Raw genomic sequence first — 19,591 nt, 5'->3', positions numbered from 1 at the left:
CCTCTGACAAACAACACAAAACCATACTCAGCATCGAAACAGTGGAAAATATCTCCGGATAGTCTGGAGGACACTTGGAGATAAGAGTTGAAAAGATGGATTTTAAGAGGAGTCGTACAGAACTAAAAGCCTGGACTGAAGATAGTTGCGAAATCTTCTGGAGAATCGCTTATTCGAGAGACATAATGAAGTTCTGGCATATTACATCTGAAATGCCCTTAAACCTGAGTGCCAGAGCTGGTTTTTCCCCCCCAAGCGGAACACGAGGAAACAAAAGATGAAATCTCAGGACGCAGCTTCAGTATAAGTAGTCCCTGCTGCTCTTTGGTTCCTGAGACAAAGATTTTGAAAAGCGCTGTGCGTCTTGTTTAAAATATCTCAGTTCTATTATGAGCCAATGAAATGCAGATAATCTTACTGCTGAGATTTTTTTTCCTTCAAGAGGAAGCTATAGTTTTGAAAAAAAAAAAAAAAAAAAAAAAAAGTGCTGTGTGTGTCTAGTGTGTCCTAATGACTTCTGGTCCAGTTAGTCTGAGAGTCTGATCTCTCTAGCAGGCCGTCTGTCTGAGCTGTGGAAAAAGGAACCGGTTCCTCCCACACAGACCAGATCAGGTTCCCCCTACGCCTACACACACAGTTTAGCACACACACACACACACACACACAGACACACACACACGCACACAGATGACCATTTACACACTTGTGTGCAGATGAGCGTCCATAAGTATCTGGACGTACTGTACGAGCTCGTGCGTGCGCTCGCTCGGCGCTCACGCTAAGCAGGAAGATCTGTGATACAGCTTAGCTGTCTAATGATCTCTGTGTTTTACATTGATGAAGCAGATCAGCTGAGCGGGCAAACTGCTGCGCCGTATTTGAGGGGGCGGTTTTGGACCGAGGTGAACCGGAGGTTGGAGAATCGACCGGCTCTAATTATCAATAAAACGGTCTGAGGGAGATGCCCCCATGGAAATCTGGCGTGTCAGCACTGACTGCCGAAGCAGTGTCAGAATTAGTTACTAGTCACTCAAACACTACTTTTCCTACAAGTCGAAACTTGGCGGCTGCAGAGACTTCCTGGACACGTGAAGCCTCCGATGTGATTGTTTTCAGTCACTCATGAAAGAAGAGGATCTCTTACAGACTTTATGTGCTCTGGCGAGTTTATCAATAGCTGCATTCATCCCGCTGAAGCTGTTTTGCAACTGTGTTGTCGGCCGTAGGTGATGCTCCGTTTTCCATCTGTCAGTCTGCACATGCACCCGTTGACGTGACGACGTTTCAGGTGAGAATGCATCGTTTTTTTGTGTGTTCGCTTCGGAAAGACGATGTAGTTTTCCTTTAGGGCCGCTAGTGGGCGCTGGTGTCTGTCCTTGTAATGAAATCACACGCACATGAGTACAGAGAACAACACGCTGTAAACATTAACAATAGCGAGGACATTCGTACGGACAGACGTCCAAGATGGATATTTATTCTCTCCACTATAAAACTGCCAAGTCCCAGGAGAATATGGACTGGGAGTCATGACACTCGGTGTCAGCAGTGTAGCGGACCCAAAAGCAGACTGACAACAGAAGTTGAGTTAAAAGGTTTATTAATGATTTGGTGGAGTATCCAAAAAAGGGCGAGCCAAAGAGAATCCAAAAACACGTAGATTGGACGTTGCTGGATGTCTGAGTTCTGAGCAAACAAGACGATCGGGCCGCGGTCACATGACGGAGGAGGTATTCATACACAGGGAGAGGAAGGAGACATAGGTGAACCACATGAGGTTAACTAGAACTAGACTCAGTAGAGCGCAGACCTTCGCCAACACCACATTTGTTTGCGGAACCGAGTTAGCATCACTAGCAAGATAGCCGTTAGCTCATATCAATGCTAACTAGCCTGTCAGGTAGCTACACCACGGTGGGAAACTCTAAGCAGGGAGCGTCTCCATGGCAACAGGCGCTGTTCTCCTTTGACCTCCTCCATGAGGTGCCTCTCTCATCCGCTTTGTATGAGAATTTCTTTCGCAGTGTTTTGGGATTTATTTTGAAACAGTGAGCTGGTAACGTCCCAAAATCAGCCTCAAATTTTCGTTAAGACGCTGCAAACGGAGGAAAGTGTAATCACTTTTCTTTCTGGCTTTCAGTCTGAAGCAGAAGCAGATTTGAGGCTCCTGATGTGACGATGGTTGATCAGAACGAGCTCTCGCAGTGTTTGCTTTTTGTTTTGTTTTATTGTGAAGGTGCTCCTGAACCGCTCAACTGATTTCCCCCAAGTAATAACGTTGTGGTGTGCCGTTTGTCCTCGTAACATCACCACTGACTTTATCGCAGTGATGATATACTGGACGTGATTTCAGCACCTCTAGTAAATACAGAGCGAATGGAGAAAGGTATTTTTAAGGCACTATAATTATGGATTTTTCTGGCCTCCTGGGTGCAGCGCAGCAAGGTCCAAACACAACACCGACGAGTAAGATTTGCCAATACCATTTCAACTTGGCAAACTATTCTCAATTCAGCACCCAGAAGACAAATCGGAAGGTTTGCATGTTTTTTTTTCCATCTCTTCATGTTGATGTTTCGGGCCACCCGGTGTGTGTAATTGTAATTTTTACTCGCCTTTTTGAGGAATAAACATGAGCTGCTGAAGCCTTCACTTTTTTCACAAGCTGTTATCGCTAACTTTGTGTCTTGGTTGCTAACTCATGAAAGTATGTGTAGTCTGCGAGTGAGGAGTTCCATCTTGGTGGGTATGTTCTCTATAATAACAATGAGGTTTGTCCAGAAATAAGATTACTAACACAATGTAATGGGCTATCTGCAACAAAGGAGACTAAATATGACTGATTGGATGTTTGAAAGCCGACATACAGCCACTTACACTACGCAGTAGCAGTAATCTGTTAAAACAATCTGTAACTGTGCTGTCCTCGTTGTACGTGCTGTATATAACTCGACGGTCAGGTAAACTCTTTCACAGTGTCAAGGCTAAAGATTGTCCTACTCTTGTCCACAGGTTCATTAACGTTTCAAGGAAAGGAGAAACTAAAACATTTAGAAAAATAAATGAACTCTGTATATATATATATATATATATATATATATTCCTGAAGAATATGAATTATATGAAGAATATATATTCCTGAAGAATATATATATATATTCTTCAGGAACTCAAATTAAACTTTCAACTTAACATTGTTCCATGAATGTCAAGCATAGTTAAACATTAAATAAACATATAAATACCCATGATGCCGCTTTAGACACAAGACGTATGCAGATGGAACTGGATGAACTTAATCAAATCAACTTTCCTAACCTCCCCATGCTGCAACACTTATTTCTGGTCACATGACGCAACACCTGTCTCTCACCTCCCTGTTCTTAAAGTGACCGCAACACTATTCTCAACTGTTGAAATACTGAAGAAGGCAGGAATAAGGCAAAGTTTGAATAAAGAACTTATTTGTGACAGAACCGTCTCATTATTGAAGTTGAACTTTCTAACCTGTATAAATGCACCAGAATTGATCTTCATTAAGGTCAAACGTGAATTTTCCAAAAGCCAATATACTTATTGACCCAGATATCTCTGGCCTGGATTTTGTCGTTGATTCACCTCGAAGCTTGATTCTGGTCTTTCTGGCTTCGTTGAGTGTTTTTCTGGCTGATGCTGTTTTCCTGTGTTGTTGAGGTTCAGGACAGTGACGTGTTGATTCACATCACCTGCGATAAACATGAACTTTTGTTAAAGGAATATGTGAAAATATAACTGAAGGCTGTTTTTAATGGGTCTCCGATGGAAATATTCAAAACATTGGAGGTGTGATCCCCCATCTCACGTTGTCCACGAGTCCAAGTGTCTCCAAAGTGCTTCAGCGGGTGAATGTGAATCACAGTGTGCTGTGCTGTGAGACTGCTGCAGCAGGGTAAATGTACTACAGAACATCTCAAAATCTGGATCTGTTCGTCCGATCACTCCACAAATATGAAACTGCTGAGTAGGAAATCAATGCCAATGATTTAAATTCACAAATCAACTCAAGCACTTTTATTTATTTATTTATTTTAAAAAATCTTTACAAATAAGCACTTTTGTATGAAATAAGAGGCCAGACAGTCTCTTGGACTTCGTCTCGAAAGCACTGACAAGTTATTTCTACATTTCTCAACTGTCATAACACGAGAATCAGTGAAGGAGACAGGAGCACTTCCTGTTTTTTTTCCAACTCATCCATGTTTTTGTGCTCTGATGGTACCCAGCTGAATAAGGCCTATTAATTAAAGATGGATAGGTAGCAGCGCTTTTCCTGAAGCTTGACCTCCTGTTGACATTGGAGCAGAAGTTTCCTCTGGTGTCCTCTTCTGCTCCGTGGGCCTGTTGGCCAACTTCCTGCCTCCACTCCAACTGTCTCAATAAAACACCAAGAACAAAGATATAAAAAAAAAAAAAAAAAAAAAATGCGGCACAAAGAGCGAAATGCACCTTTAGGAACATTAGTCTTTCCTACCCAACGGGGACCGGAGCTATGCTAACACGCGCGCACACACAAACACACGCGGTCGCGCACGGCAGGAGGCTAACTGCTCCGAGTGGGAGCTGAGCTGCCGAGGGCCGGATGAAAGGAAACACTAAAACTACAACGAGGGAAAGACAGGTGGCCGGTTTGGCAGCTCGCACACACACACACACACACACACACACACACACACACACACACACACACACACACACACACACACACACACACACACACACACACACACAGGTACACAACTTCTTCCTCTTCAAGCCCCCCGCTGTGCACACCTGTGAAAGTGCCAAATCCTGAACTCGTTCAGCTCCTTCCAGCTTTCTCCTTTACCTCCGTTCTCCCTCTATCTCTCCCTCACAATGAATCTTTCCTCCTCTCTCTCTCTCTCTCTCTCTCTCTCTCTCTCTCTCTCTCTCTCTCTGTGTAAGACAGATCCACTGTGTAAACATTCCCAGCACAAGCTAATAGCCGGGCTCGTCTTTAATTGGTTGTTATAAAGACACGTCCCGCTGAGGAGGATACCACCGTGCCGGCTTCTGTCAGGCGGGGCGAGCCATCGCTCACTTCTGGTCACCTCCCACAAATCCACACAGCTATTTCAAAATGACAGCAAATTGAACAGGAAGGAGAGCCATCAATGCAATCTCGCCAAATAGAAACAGTCGTGAATCACCGCGAACCACCAGGATTTCTCATTACCTTCAGTGTTTCGAGCCGATTCTCTCCTTGTAAAAAAAAACGGTCGGTCTTCCCTCTTGGTCCGATGTGTTTTCAGAAAGTGAAGCTTGTGGCCAACGAGGATCAACAGATGTGACAAAAGCTACGACATACAGACATTTTTGTTTTCCTCCCACTAAATTTAAGCTGTCTGCAACTGCAGAGGGTATTTAACCTCCAGAAAGAAGGTTGAAGGAGCTCAAAAAGTTTCATACATTGCAACTTTTTGAAAACAAGTTCCAAGGTGGAGGTTTTCAAAAACGCTCTGACTCCGCCTCCATGCAAATGGGGGAAACGTGACTTTCAAGTAACGCTCAGGCTGCTTATAGTGTACTGGTCCCTGCACATATATGTGTGGTTTCATTACAACAAGAAACAACAGCACCCACTAGTGGCTCGACAGGAAAACTACATTGTTTTCAAAGTGTTGACACGGAATTTTGAAACTTTTCTGAAACGAAAATGCAAAAACGATGCATTCTTACTTAAAACGTTGTTTAAACTAGTCTTGATTTTCATTGTAAAAAAACAACATTTTAAGTGTTAGGTGCAAGAGCCACATTATAAATATATAAAGAAATATAAATATATGAAGAGGTAGGAAAGTTAAAAGAGAACAATAATTGCATTAATAAACACTAATTAACGGTATTTTAAAATTCTATTTTAAAAAAAAGTTTCAAACATTTAACGGTATAACATTGTAGCAGCAGCATAACTAGATAGATGAGACAATAAAAAGATGAGGGAATAAATAGGCAATCGTGATAAGAACATTCTGAAAAAATTATTTCAAATATTTTGTTTTGTTTCAGCTAAGTATATCAGAGGGAATTATAGGCTTTTTTAAATTATACCCTCTGAATGACACCATGAAAAACAAATTCAGGAGATGAAATTTGGAAACTGTGGCACATCTGCTCATAATCAAACTATTGTTTTTAGCCTCTTTGTTTTGACCATCTCTTACTTTCTTTGAAATATGATTAAAATACTTGATAAGATGCACTATGATACTAAAATAAAGCCATCATTTGTTTGACTTTAGTGCTCAATAACACTAAATCCAGCAAAAATGGTTGGACATCCTATATTTAGCTCTATATTATATTATGAGCTGAGTTTGACACTTTAAAATAGTTTTTTTTTTATCTCATGTTCATGGCCTAAAATACAATTTTAATTAGTTTAAAAAGTGACGAAAGTTTAAATGTTAATTTTCAAATGTTTTTTCTTTCACAGTGACCTGTCATCCAGTTACCCGAGGAGGCATGTAACAAAACATTTGTATTTCATTTAAGTAAAGTTTTTACATAGCCTACTTATCTTCAGTACCTATTTTTTCTGACTACTTTCTATTTATACTTTCTAAATTTGAAGAATATATATCTCTACTTTCTCCTTTCATTCTTCAGGCTGACTCGTTTTAACATTATTAATTATGAGTTACAATGAAAGTATGAAAGCAGGTGAAGAACAGTGATCAAAGTGGAACCATTGAAGATGATGTGGTTAAAAACTAAAGATTTAATGCTAAGACTGTTTTCATCAAGTCCAGGAAAGTCAATACATGTTTATTTATTTGCAAAAGTAATTTAGCATAAGAAACAAGTTGCATCAGGATCTGTGTCACTGCTCGTTATGAAGTAGGTGAACGAACAGTGTTACAATAACGGCGGTTTTAATGTGTTTGTTCATACCTGCGCACACATATACTGTGTAGTCACTGGGTTACAAGAACACCAAGCAAGACAATTGAACTGACCCCCTGACCACAGAAGGTGGCATTTCTTCAGGAAGAAAACTGAATAATAAAAAGAAAATATTGCACAAGCCATGTTTAGAATGTTACATTGGAGATGGGAAGATCAATGGTTTATACAGCGCACTTAAAAAGATTAAAAGTCCGTTTTCAGGCTTGTCATTCGAGTTTCTTTAATAAATCACAGTCACTGGAGACGTATCGAGAACAAATCTCCCAGACAGCTGACTGCAGGTCATCATAACCCTGACTGAATGGAACAAAATATCCTTCTCTTGATCTTGATAGCCAGTAACATAATATTGATCTGAAGCCTCGTTCTGAAACAAATGTGAACCCGTCAATAAGACTTCTCTGCATTATGGTCCAGTGGGATCAGTTCCACTCCCCTGCGACCTTTAGCTGGATAAAGCAGAACATCGATGGAAGGATGGACGTTGATAAATGGGCTCCGGAGATGCAGTACTATCATAACGTTTACCAGCACAGAGGCATCAGAGACCGTCAGAAACAACCGAATGTTCTGGGAACAAACTGATATAAGACTTACAAGTTAAGCTGCACATTAAATACAACATTTTACCATTATTTACATTTATGTTCTGACTTAGGCCCCGTGTAGAATAGAATAGAATAGAATTTTATTTGTTATTTATTTATTTATTTATCCTTTCCCAGACATGAGTCACAGGGTGCTTAACAGCACTAAAAACAGAAAATATAAAATGAAATAATAAAAAATGAAAAAAAATAAATAAATAATAGTAATAGTCATATCAAATAGCTCTAATATATAGTACTAATATATATGTGTGTGTGTGTGTGTGTGTGTGTGTGTGTGTGTGTGTGTGTGTGTGTATGACAATATTTTCAAGTGAAAACGGAAAACGTTTGTCGAGTTGTGGGCGTCCGTTTACACGACAACGGTGCTCGGAGCCATGGGAAATACAAGTTTTTGAAAAGGTGGAACTTTTAGAAAAGCGTATCCGACTCCATCTCCATTGAAACGAGGGAAAACGCAACTTTTCTGAAATGCTGCTACTGCAGCAAATAAATCTTCTGCACATGTGTAGCTGGACAATAACAGCAATGTTTCCTCCAGAGTGTCATGACTTTCTGTCCATTTTCTTCTGGGACTTGGTAGTTTTATAGTCGAGAATCACCGTAATAACAATTCATCTTCATTGCCTGTCCATTCTAAATATTTATACTGTGATTTTCTCTGCATGTATGTGTGGGTGGTTTCATTATAAAAACAACCAACAGCACCCACATGTGGCCTGGCATGCGAACTACATTGTTTTCAGGGTTTCTGCCGTTTCCATGTAAACCGCAAAAACAAAACCAAAAAAAAAAAAAAGCCTAAAGTTATGTTTTCCCTTTGAAACATCAAACGGGGCCTTATTCACGTATGTTAAAGACTTTCCTGCTCCCATGTGATCGATGACAATGAAATGTAAGCAGCTGCTGTTGTGGTGAAGTGACTGAACCATGAGAAAATATCTGTCATCCTGCTGTGTACGCCTCAGAAGACTCATAATCCGTTGAAACAGATGAGGACATTACGGTGGAGCTGAGGTGTGGAAGACTGATCAATGGTCGGTCACTCCATCGATTCCCTGAGACCGTTTTAGAAAGTAATGAGAACGATATCAACTGAATAACATGTCGAGAAAGTGACTCCGCTGGTTTCACTACTTGAGATCAATCCCATCTTGTGAGTGCCAGGGTAGTAAAGACGCTGCTGAGCCGTCAGCACTGTTTTAGAGGTACTGGAGCCTTTTATGGTCCTGCTGTCAGCACCTACCTGGACCTAAAATTTAAAAACGTCTGTGACACGGAAAATGTTGAAGCTGTGAAACAACGAGTCATTACTGAGATGTATTTAGTGAAGCAGAACTCCTTCGGTGCCAGCTCCTGAACGCAGCACAAGCTCTGCCAACAGACACGTTTAGAGTAACGACTCCTGAACCCGCCCGTTTACGTGACAAAGTTTTCACGAGAAAAAAACCCAAAAACCTTCTGTGGTGTCTCGGATGTCCGTTGACGAGACAACAGAGCTCGGATCCACTGAAAAGAGAACTTTTGGAACAAGCTCCGACTCCGGTCCACATTTACACAGAGCCGGATATTCATAAAAACCGACATTTACCTCCCTACGTTTTCAAAAATAACAGTGTGCATACCAGATCATAAAAAAAATAAACAAAAAATACACAAAGCTGCATTAAAAACCCCATTAGGAACTACTATGAAAATACTAAACATTTAGGCAGCAGTGTAACCAGAAGCATAAAGCTATGGTAACCAATCAGAATCCTGGTAAAAAAACAACAACAACAAATTACACAATTGTATGGTGTGTGATTTTAAATGCAAACATGCCAAAAGTGATTTCAGAAACTTAAAAACAAGCACTGCTTTGACAGCATCCAGTGTCGTCACAGTAGACAAACTGTAAACACGAGTCGCACAAAAGGTTTGACAGGGACGGAATATTCCTACTCCAGCGGAAGAGAGACCCAGATGCCCCAATATTCTCCAACTCTCCCGTTCTAACTAAACTTACTACTTGATGTGAGAAAAACCTGAGTTTGGAGTTAAGCTCATGAGTTTCTTTATCAATGTGTGAGAGGCGACAGCTCGGCGTTCCTGCAGACGGTACGATTTTAACAATCTTAGAAGTCACAACCCGCCACACTGTAAGACATAAACTGAGCCACGACATGAAGTCGACATCTGTTGGTGTTTTTGGGGGGGGAGTCAGGTAGTGAGGGAGTTTTAATCATCATACACTGGAGGGAGATTTAATCCCTCTCTCCAGAGAAGAAATAATGAAGCTGAATGAGAGCGACGTATAAATCAGAAGAGGTTCAATCGATTTCTATGACTCGAGCAAATCACAGTGTCCCATTCCTGGCTGCCACCACTACAGGAAGGCTCATACAGTACCAGGATGCTCATAATCCATTTGAATGAATGAATGAATGGTTTGTTTCAGTTACAGTGCAAAAATGTGATTTTGTGCATTGTTTATAGTGCCTAAAAGTTCACGCACACATGTTTTATGTGAATTTTTTACCATTTCTGTATCTGAAAGGGGTCGAGGCTGGAGTTTAAGGCTTTTACCCTTCAAAACCCATAAGTTACCCTGGACAGTGATGCAAGGGAAAAAAAACACACATAAAAAAAAAAAACATTACAGAAGTAATACTAAAGAGAAAAACTAAAACTTACTCTAAGTTACTCTTCTGAATTAGTTCTGATTTCAATCGTTTGTCATTGTAGCCATTTGTTATTTTACATTTCAATGTTTTTTGAAGCACAACAGAGATTTACACATGAAGTCCATTCCATAAAATGACTCCCAGAAAGGAAACACATCTGTATTTACTTCTTTAAAAGACACCCAATCCTCTTAAATTATTATTTTTTTCTCTTAATTAAAATTTTTTTGGAATATCAATGGGAAGACTTTTATTTTTCACTCGAAATAATATTTGTAATGCTTTTAAGTTTACAATATCTACGAATTTTAAGGTGCAAGATTTCTATAAATCATTTATTAGTGTTTTCCAGATATGAAGCTTTATTTATTATTCTAGAGTTTTCTGGAGTTTAATTCCATTTACTTCATCAGCGATCTAATAAAATATGTCTCCTCGACTCAACTTAAGAGATTAGTCTGCACGTTATCAAAATTCTCCACTGCAACTCGATAGGGCAGAAACTTTCACTTTTACTTGTTCCACACAATCTGAGGAAACACGTCTTTAGCTGGAGGTTGGAAAACGAGCGGTCGATACGCTCGTTCCAGGAAAACTGTGTCTGGCCCACAAACGGCCTGGCGCGCAGACTCCGATCTAACGCTCAAGCCTGCGGTCGCGGCGGGCGACCCGCTCTCCTGTCTCGGCCACAACTGCCCCACAAATCGAATGATTACCTGTTTATGTCAAAACGTTCACGTCACGGCGTGTTGACGCCGTTGTTATGGTTCCACAAGAACAAACAGGACGAAAACAGCAGAGCCAGGTCACGTAGAGCCCAACGATTGCCAAATATCAAATCTACGCACTGAGGACTCTGATCAAGCACCTTTTTCCATTGAGCAACAGTAGTGGAAATGTTGTTTACGCACTTAAAGGGCATTTGCATTTGACATAACTACTGTGAGCTGTCGGGGATGTAAAACGCATCCAGACGTTAGCCGAGTGCACGCTGACAATCACGGGAAAGTGTGTGAAATCTTAGCAACCAAAAAGAAAACAGCGTATCTGGTAACTGTTGAGCAGGTGATGCGGAGCTCCGCCTCCTTTCCCGCATTAAGCTGTCAGCCGTGAGAAACACTGGCTGGCCCACGCACACTGCTCGACTTGATCTGGGCTGTGATAGATGGATATTGAGATAGATGGAGGTTGGGACACACCCTGAGCTTACTAAGTCGCCGAGGCACACACACACACACTCACACACACACACACACACACACACACACACACACACACACACACACTGGGCTGCAAGTGCAGTAAGTGTTTCATCCTTTTACAGGCTGTGTGAATCAGGAGGCACTTTAGGTTTTATTAGCCTCTAAGCAGGCGTGTACTGATCCAACTATGAACACGTGCGGCCCTCCCCAGAGTGAAACCTCAAGCCATCTAGACACAGTTATTAGGTGCAAGGCAAGAAGAAGAAGAAGAAGAAGAAGAAAAAAAGGCTGGAAATAAGAAGGAGATGGTCAGGAATATCATGTTGGGTTTTTTTTCATGGAATGTAGACACCTAATTAGTTGACGCATACATCCCATTGAAAGTGTGGCTTTAGGGAGGAGAAGACATTCGGGTGGGGCAAAGAGGAGTAACCTCCTCGGCTATGGACGGACGAGAGAAAAAAAAAGAGATGGTTAAAATAGAGAGAATTAGAGGAGAAGCCAAGCCTTCAGTCAGTAGCAGCTTGCCAGAGCGTTGCTTCGCTCCGCCAGGTCCCTGTGCTCTCTGCTCTGTCCTCTCCAATAAGACCCCGGGTTTAATGCTGGAAAATTCTCTCCAAGCTGTCAATCACCCCCGTTAATAAAAACAAAGTATAACATTGCGGTCTCGCTCGCTCTCCGTTGCCCCTCGAGAATTAGAACGCGAGGTTTTGTCTGCGGAACTGTGAAAATCTCCTCTGCTTTTATTAGCAGAGCCCCGGTTCGACCGAAACTCTGGAAAACTCTGGCCACTCTGCGCTCTGCGTCTCCCATCTGGACGGCATTAAAGCCAACCACCTGGACCCGAACCAAACCTGACATGAAACTGGGGGTATTACAGAAAATAACTCCGGGATCAGCCTCTGCACACACACACACACACACACACACACACACACACACACACACACACACACACACACACACACACACACACACACACACATTTGCGTGCATGTATGCCCCAGACGTGGTTCACTTACCTCCCGTTTCTCTCGCTTTCGATTTCATGCTTAATCAGATTTCCTTGAGGAAAACTATTCTTAACCTACATGGCGGGATGTGATTTGACTGACTGGCTGGTTGGCTCGGCATTTTTTTTTTTCCCACTCCTCACTTGTTTGGTTAACTGACCAGCTGAGGGGCTAGTTGGGTGATGACAAGCTGGCCAACGTGGCTGACAGGATGAAGGATGGAGCGGCTGACGGATGAGCGACGCTTAGCGACCGACTGAGTGGCAGCTGGCACTGCGCAGGGCGCCAAGGATTAATGAACTCTTTCTTCTACCTGCTGAACCAAGAAAAAGTCCTTCAAACTTTGATTCCGGGTTCGGAGTGGACCGCGAGTCAGTCAGCAGCCGTGACTTCTTTGCACTTTTACATTACTGCTTCCACATTACCGACGGACTGATGGACTCATCCACACAGTCGGGCCCCACTGGTTGGGAATCACTGACCTCCAGTATGTTGATCCTCTGTACTAGATCTCTACTGTCTTCGTCTGATGCACCAGGTTGTGATGAATATTTTCTGATCAGATTTTATTTTCAATGATATTCACTCTTGACTAACGACATTTGTTGCCCTTTTATTTAACAAGCTATGGCTTTTCTTTACCTTTTTTAAATGGAAATATGCAGCATGGATCATTCTAGCTTTGAAGCGTCTATATTAACTGCTTAAAAAAATTAATTCTTTATGTGTTATTTTTGGGTTTCTTACAGTGATTCCATGAACAGTCAAGATCTACCTCTATTCATTTTTGGACTGATTGATAAAATCCAGATGAATCAATTAAAATCTTATCTCATCCACTCAGTCAGTGACATTATCAAGTAGCAAGGCCAGAAATATATTATGTGCATATAAAGGAAATACATAGATAGATGCTCAAAAAAAGGTCTGTTCAGAGTTTATGCATAGAATCAACACATAACATATATTTCTTTTGAAAGATATATATATATGGCCTATACATACAGCAATATACTGTACAGATAACATAAATAACATACAACATATTTAATCCTAATCCCTTCTCCAATATCCAATAATCACATTTTACATAATACATACATACATACATACATACATACATACATACATACATACATACATACATACATAAAAGAGAACGTCATCTAATATTATTAAAAAAAAAAAAAAGTGTTATAGTTTTACATTCATAACCACAAACACAACACATTGACAAAAGTGGGGAAAAAAAACATTATAGCATACATTGAAAACACCATTCTGATGAACAATTAATGAATTTGATCACTGAATAAGATGGATCGTGATATGAAATCTAAAATTAGACAATTAAATCTTTAATTCCAATTATTTCCAGTTACCAGTAAATCAAATGACTGAAGGACAAACAGGAGGAAAGGACAAGTTGTTTCCTGGAGCGGGTTCAGCTCAACAGGCTTAACGAGAATGTTTTGCAGCAATAAACCATAATTTTCATCTTTTTCCCACATTAGGATGAGTTCAAACTGGCTGGCAGGGCGACAGGTGCACCGTGGAGGACCAGATGAAGCCGTCCCATCGCACATCCTACAAACACACCGCACGAGGAAGTGAAGGAGAGGATTCAGGAGCCTAATCCTGTGGAGAACACACACACACACACACACACACACACACACACACACACACACACACACACACACACACACACACACACACACACACACACACACACACACACACACACACACACACACACACACACACACACACACACACACACACCAGCTGGTTGAGTTCCAAAACCTCTTTTTACCTCCTTAAATCACCAAGGTAAAGTGTTAGTAGAGGCAGAACAAAATGAAATGAAAATAAACATGGCAGGGCAACGTTTACAGCCCAGAACCCGGTATCACTCCCCTTGGTGGAAAACACACCATAAATTACCGCGGATCATTTTGTGGAATTTTAAGGAAGAAAAAAATTTGTTCCACGCTCCAACTAAAAAATTGGGCAGCTGATTTATACCATCATTAATTGTGCGTGCATGTGTGCTGTGTGTTTGGGTGATTTGTGCATGTGCCTGCTGGGTGTCCTTTTGTGCATCCATTTGTTTATGTAGACAGCTTGTCTTGGCTTAGTGTGTGTGTGTGTGTGTGTGTGTGTGTGTGTGTGTGTGTGTGTGTGTGTGTGTGTGTGTGTGTGTGTGTGTGTGTGTGTGTGTGTGTGTGTGTGTGTGTGTGTGTGTGTGTGTGTGTGTGTGTGAAGCTCGAGAGAGAGAGGCTGGATATAAGCGGGAGCTTTTGACCATATGATCCTGTACATTTCTCGCTCTGTAGGCAGCTGGACAGCTTCCACCACTCATAATAAGGCCAATACGTTCCATATGAATCCCTCTCCCCACCACTGTCAGCGTTTGGCCACAGATGCAACTCGGGTCTGCACAGATTTGTAATATACATATCCTTTGACTGGTACTGGTCTGGAGCCAATAAAGAAGGGACAAGACAAAAACCATCAGTGTCAGGGCTATTCACAGTTTACTGTAGCGTCACTGCGCAGAGCGCTCCTCAGGGACAGGATAAAAGCTTTTTCACTCTCACTGAACTCGCTCACAAGCTCCTGTTTGGGGCCGTTAAAATTCCACAGATAAATCCTGAGTATATCTCGTTAAAAAACAGCAGTAAAACTTGAAATGGCTCAGTTTTGTAACCAGTCCTAACGTATCTTACCCCAGTTCAGGTGTTCATATAAATGAATGTAAATCCAAAATCCACTTCTAAACTACTTTAAGAATCAGTGATATCACTGCGAGCAATTTTAGTGGGCCGTACCTTCTTTTTTCTTTTCTTATGTGCAATATTTGAAATGTGTGCTACTTTTCTTAATATCCATCACAAATTTCTTTGTGAGCTGCTGGAAACGAATCCATCCATCCCCCCATCCATCCATGAACAATTCACATGGTAGCTCAATGAGGACTCATCTCGACGACCGCATTTTAATTAAAAACGCATCTTCTTTTTTTTCCTGAAAATTTCCAATGTGCACTGCTTATGTTGTGAAAACAATGTCTGTTTAAATGTCAGAAACACCAATCTGACTTAGTTATCATGCCAGGCCACAAGATGGCGCTGTCTTTAACCTTTGCCAATGGAAGTTGGGGGCAAAGGTTACGTTTGTATGTATTTATCTTGTGGTTTTCACAAATTTGCAATTTTTCACAAAAACCATAAAACCGAATTGCATTCAGGAATGATTTCTCATCAATCCAAGGATCAATCAATTTGTTTTTCAGACACAGCAGCTCCTGGAGAGGTAAGATATTTCCTCCGTTGTGGACACACAAGAGGAAAGAAGGTCTATGTTTGTTTGTAAACACTCACTGTTTACCGGCTGTGAAAACACATACAGACAGAACCTGGTGGACATAGGAGGTGTGTGTTCAGGTTGTTATCACCGGAGTACTTTGGGTCTTCTGTATCGATACACGTCTCGTTTTATTGAAGTGAGCTGAGGAGGGACATCGTCAACGGTGGACCCTGCTGCTGTAATGGATGAACAGAACAGAAACCTGGGCAGGTGAGGAGCTGATAACTAAAAGAGTGCCTGAAGCAGAAGAGAGAAAAGACACAGCCGTGCTCAGCATTAAACTGAATATATATATATATATTTTAAACGTGTCCATGTCATTCACTTCATCTGTAAGCGATAACATGTTAAAACTCAGGAGCTCGTTGCTCCTGAGGTTGATTTATTTCCAGCAAATGTGACTGGTGCCTCACAGGAGCATGTCCAGCTGAAAATATTAGATTTGAATAAACTCTTGATTTAATCAAACCGACCAGCATAACATGTGTCGTAACATGATCATTTACTCACTGTTGTAACTTAAATGAAGTTAATGAGTGAATCAGTCATTAGACTGACTCACACCATGCTGAAAGCTCAGCTACAATAACAGGCCGCATTATTAGGCGTAACACATACTGGAGGAGACTGGTTCTGAGGACTGAGGAGTTACTTTGTCACTTGTTTATAGTGTGTGAGGATGTTGTTGGTCCATTACGGAAAGGAACAGAAAAAAAAATGTACAAAGATTTCGGACCGTTGGTTACATGAATATAGATTAGCTTTAAGTTTTAAATTGAGATTTTTAAGAAATACTGTAACTGCTACAGTGTAAAGAAAAATAGTACGATTAAAGCCTCTTAGTGACGTAATCGTTATATGTACACCGAATGATATTACACTTTTGTTAATAATTCAGTAAGAAAATACACAATACAATACTGTGTGCACGTGCGTGTGTGTTTGAGAGAGCGAGAGAGAGAGAGAGAGAGAGAGAGAGAGAGAGAGAGAGAGAGAGAGAGAGAGAGAGAGAGAGAGAGAGAGAGAGAGAATTAATTGGAAGAGGAAGATCCTCTATCTCAGGCTGTTTACGTGAGTATTTCAAGTGAAAATGGTTAATTTTTTCATTTGCGTCTCATAAAAAGTTTCTCATTTACACAGCAATGTTTTGAAAACAATGTCCGTTTACACGGAAATGGCAGAAGTGCTGAAACCGATGCAGTTTTCATGTTGGGTCACTAGTGGGTGCTGTTGTTTGTTTTTATAATAAAACCACACACATGAGAGCAGAGAACAATAGACACCGGAGGCAAACTTTTTTTCTTTATTTCTATCTACTCAAGCATGTCCAGAAGAACTACTTTCTATAGCTGTGGTGCACATGCTCAGTAGCAGCGCTTCAGAAAGGCTGCGTTTAAAGCGTTTTCAAAAAGTTGGTCCGGTGGCTCCCAGCACCGTGAACAGACACCCAAAAGGCAACAAGTAGTGGATTATAATTCTCTTTAATTTCATACAAATATCGATCTGTGCAGTTTTGGGGCTTGGATCCAATTAGGCATTTAAAATTACATTGCATTTGTTTGACAGCGGGAAGTTTGCAATTGTGACTTTTAAATCTCTTAGCACGAACATTTACGCCAAAAAGCTCATGTATTTGAGGAGAAATTTGGAAAGTTCCCCTGGTATCAATTACAGCCACAAGTTTATTTTGAATAATCTCTGCTCTGCACATCTGGATTCGACAATTTCAGTTTAATATTTTCTGACAAAGTTGCTCCAGCTCGAACTCAGCGGGAATAAAAAGGTCACGGTGAAATTGTTAAGGCCTTGTTTGAATCTTCGGTTCTGCTGAGGTCTGGGCTCTGTCATGCCTCTGGCTGTGGACGTTGAGATCAAGTTCCCAATTGAAAGATGAATTCTCTCATCTTGCGTTCACCTTTGCTTTTCTACAATCATTTTGATTGTCCAGCCTTTCGGTAGTTACCATTTATTATCCACCTGAGAGAATCTTTCACAGAAGGATGCATGTTTTTGTAAAGAAAGTCAGACTTTATCTCTGTACAGGGTATCCTGTTGCCAAAAGTTTTGATTTTATTTCATTTATAATTAGCACAAACCCCAAAAACAAAACAAAAATACCATAAAGGCTCCATCAAGATCTGCAAACTTTCAGAATCAGAAAAGTTTTATTGTCATCATACAATGTATATTGAAATTGCCCATAACTTCTCCTCATTATATAAAGATATATACAAATACAAACATACACGCCGAAAAACATAAAGATAGAAGCATAAAAAGTATGAATGGGTATTTTCTCATATAATCAAACAATGAGAGTAAATAATAAACAGCACTTCAAATCCCAACTGTCGGCGAAGAGTATAAATAAACGGTGAGCAAAGCCTCCTAAAGATCCTTACCATGCTGTTTAAGTTAAGCACATGACGTCCCCGTCCCAGCTCCTCGCTGGGTTTATTTGTGTAAAAAACCTTGTGGTTGGGGTAGAAAGTCAGAATCTGCCATTTTTAAACACAGAATTGAAGTGCGTCGGGCATCGGGGCCCATGGTTTATAAAGTGAACAGGATTATACACTGGCAGTCACTCAAAGTGGAAAAAGGGGCATCAGTCACATTTGTGTGGTTGGAAATTTACCCGACAGAATGATTGACTGTGGAATTTGAGTCTTCCCAACTCTCCTGTAATGCCCTCTCCACGGGACAGAAGAAGCTCGGTTCTGTCTTTTTGTTCTTGTTGGGATCCAGAGAGGTTCACCTGGCCTGGTTGCTTCTGGGCTCGTGGCTCCTGGACTTTCATTTGTCAGGGATTTGTTCGGTCAGGACACAGTGCCGGTTGGGAAGTAAAAGGTTCAGGTCATATCTGATTTCAGGGTTGGTGATTTAGGGGAAAATTGGCTGGAATGTGCAGCGAGGGTGAGCGGTGCAGCTGTGAAGGCACTCCAGGCGTATCACCATCACACCGCATGCTCTGCAAAACTTCTACAGATTCAGCATTAATGTATGTGACAAGGTTAAATTCGAGTGGTGATGGTCCAAAACACCAGCAGAATGTCAGACTTCTAAGCCGAGGTCTTTACTTTTACGTGCGGTGGTACGGCGCGTCAAAACCACACCTTGGGTGCATTTCCTCTGGCATCATGGTGTAAAACAAAACCTAACAAAGATACTCCAAAATGTGAGGATGCAGAGTTGAAAACATACACAGTCCAAAGAAGAAGATGCACAGTGACAATGAAACAAGGTGAAACTAGGAATTCCTCCAACTGTGATGGATTTCAAACAGCCCTTGGCTCCAGTTCAGGTTCTAGTAGCCCACCAAAGGAGGAAATTTTGCACAAGTTCAGGACACAAGACATCAGGGATTGGGAAATGTAAAACTTGGACCAATTCATAATCCAGGAGAGCGTCTGCAGCTGCCAAAGTTTTGACCTGAGGTTCTTGTCCATTACTCAGCAGCATGTTTGCTTTGCAAAGCTCACTTTGCTCTGGGAAAATCTTGCAGTTGATGCACACTGTGCGCGAGGAAGGAAACACACCGAAGTTGCAGCGGCGGGCTGGAAGCGCAGGGACACGCCCAGAGGAATTTGGGTGCCAGAGATTTGTAGCCACTTCCACAAGCAGTTTACCCAGTCAGTTAGAGCAGGCCTTTGTGGTCAGGGCGGAGGTCAGAGCACACTGGGCTTCACTACAGACGAGCAGTTTAAAAAGCTAAAAACAACCATGCTCACAGGTTCGTGTCTCAGATAACAAAACGACATCGCATG

The sequence above is a fragment of the Lipophrys pholis genome (assembly GCF_963383615.2).
Source record: "Lipophrys pholis genome assembly, chromosome: 9".
NCBI classification, from domain to species: domain Eukaryota; kingdom Metazoa; phylum Chordata; class Actinopteri; order Blenniiformes; family Blenniidae; genus Lipophrys; species Lipophrys pholis.
The sequence above is the reverse complement of the archived record's forward strand: the minus strand, read 5'-3'. Positions refer to the sequence as shown.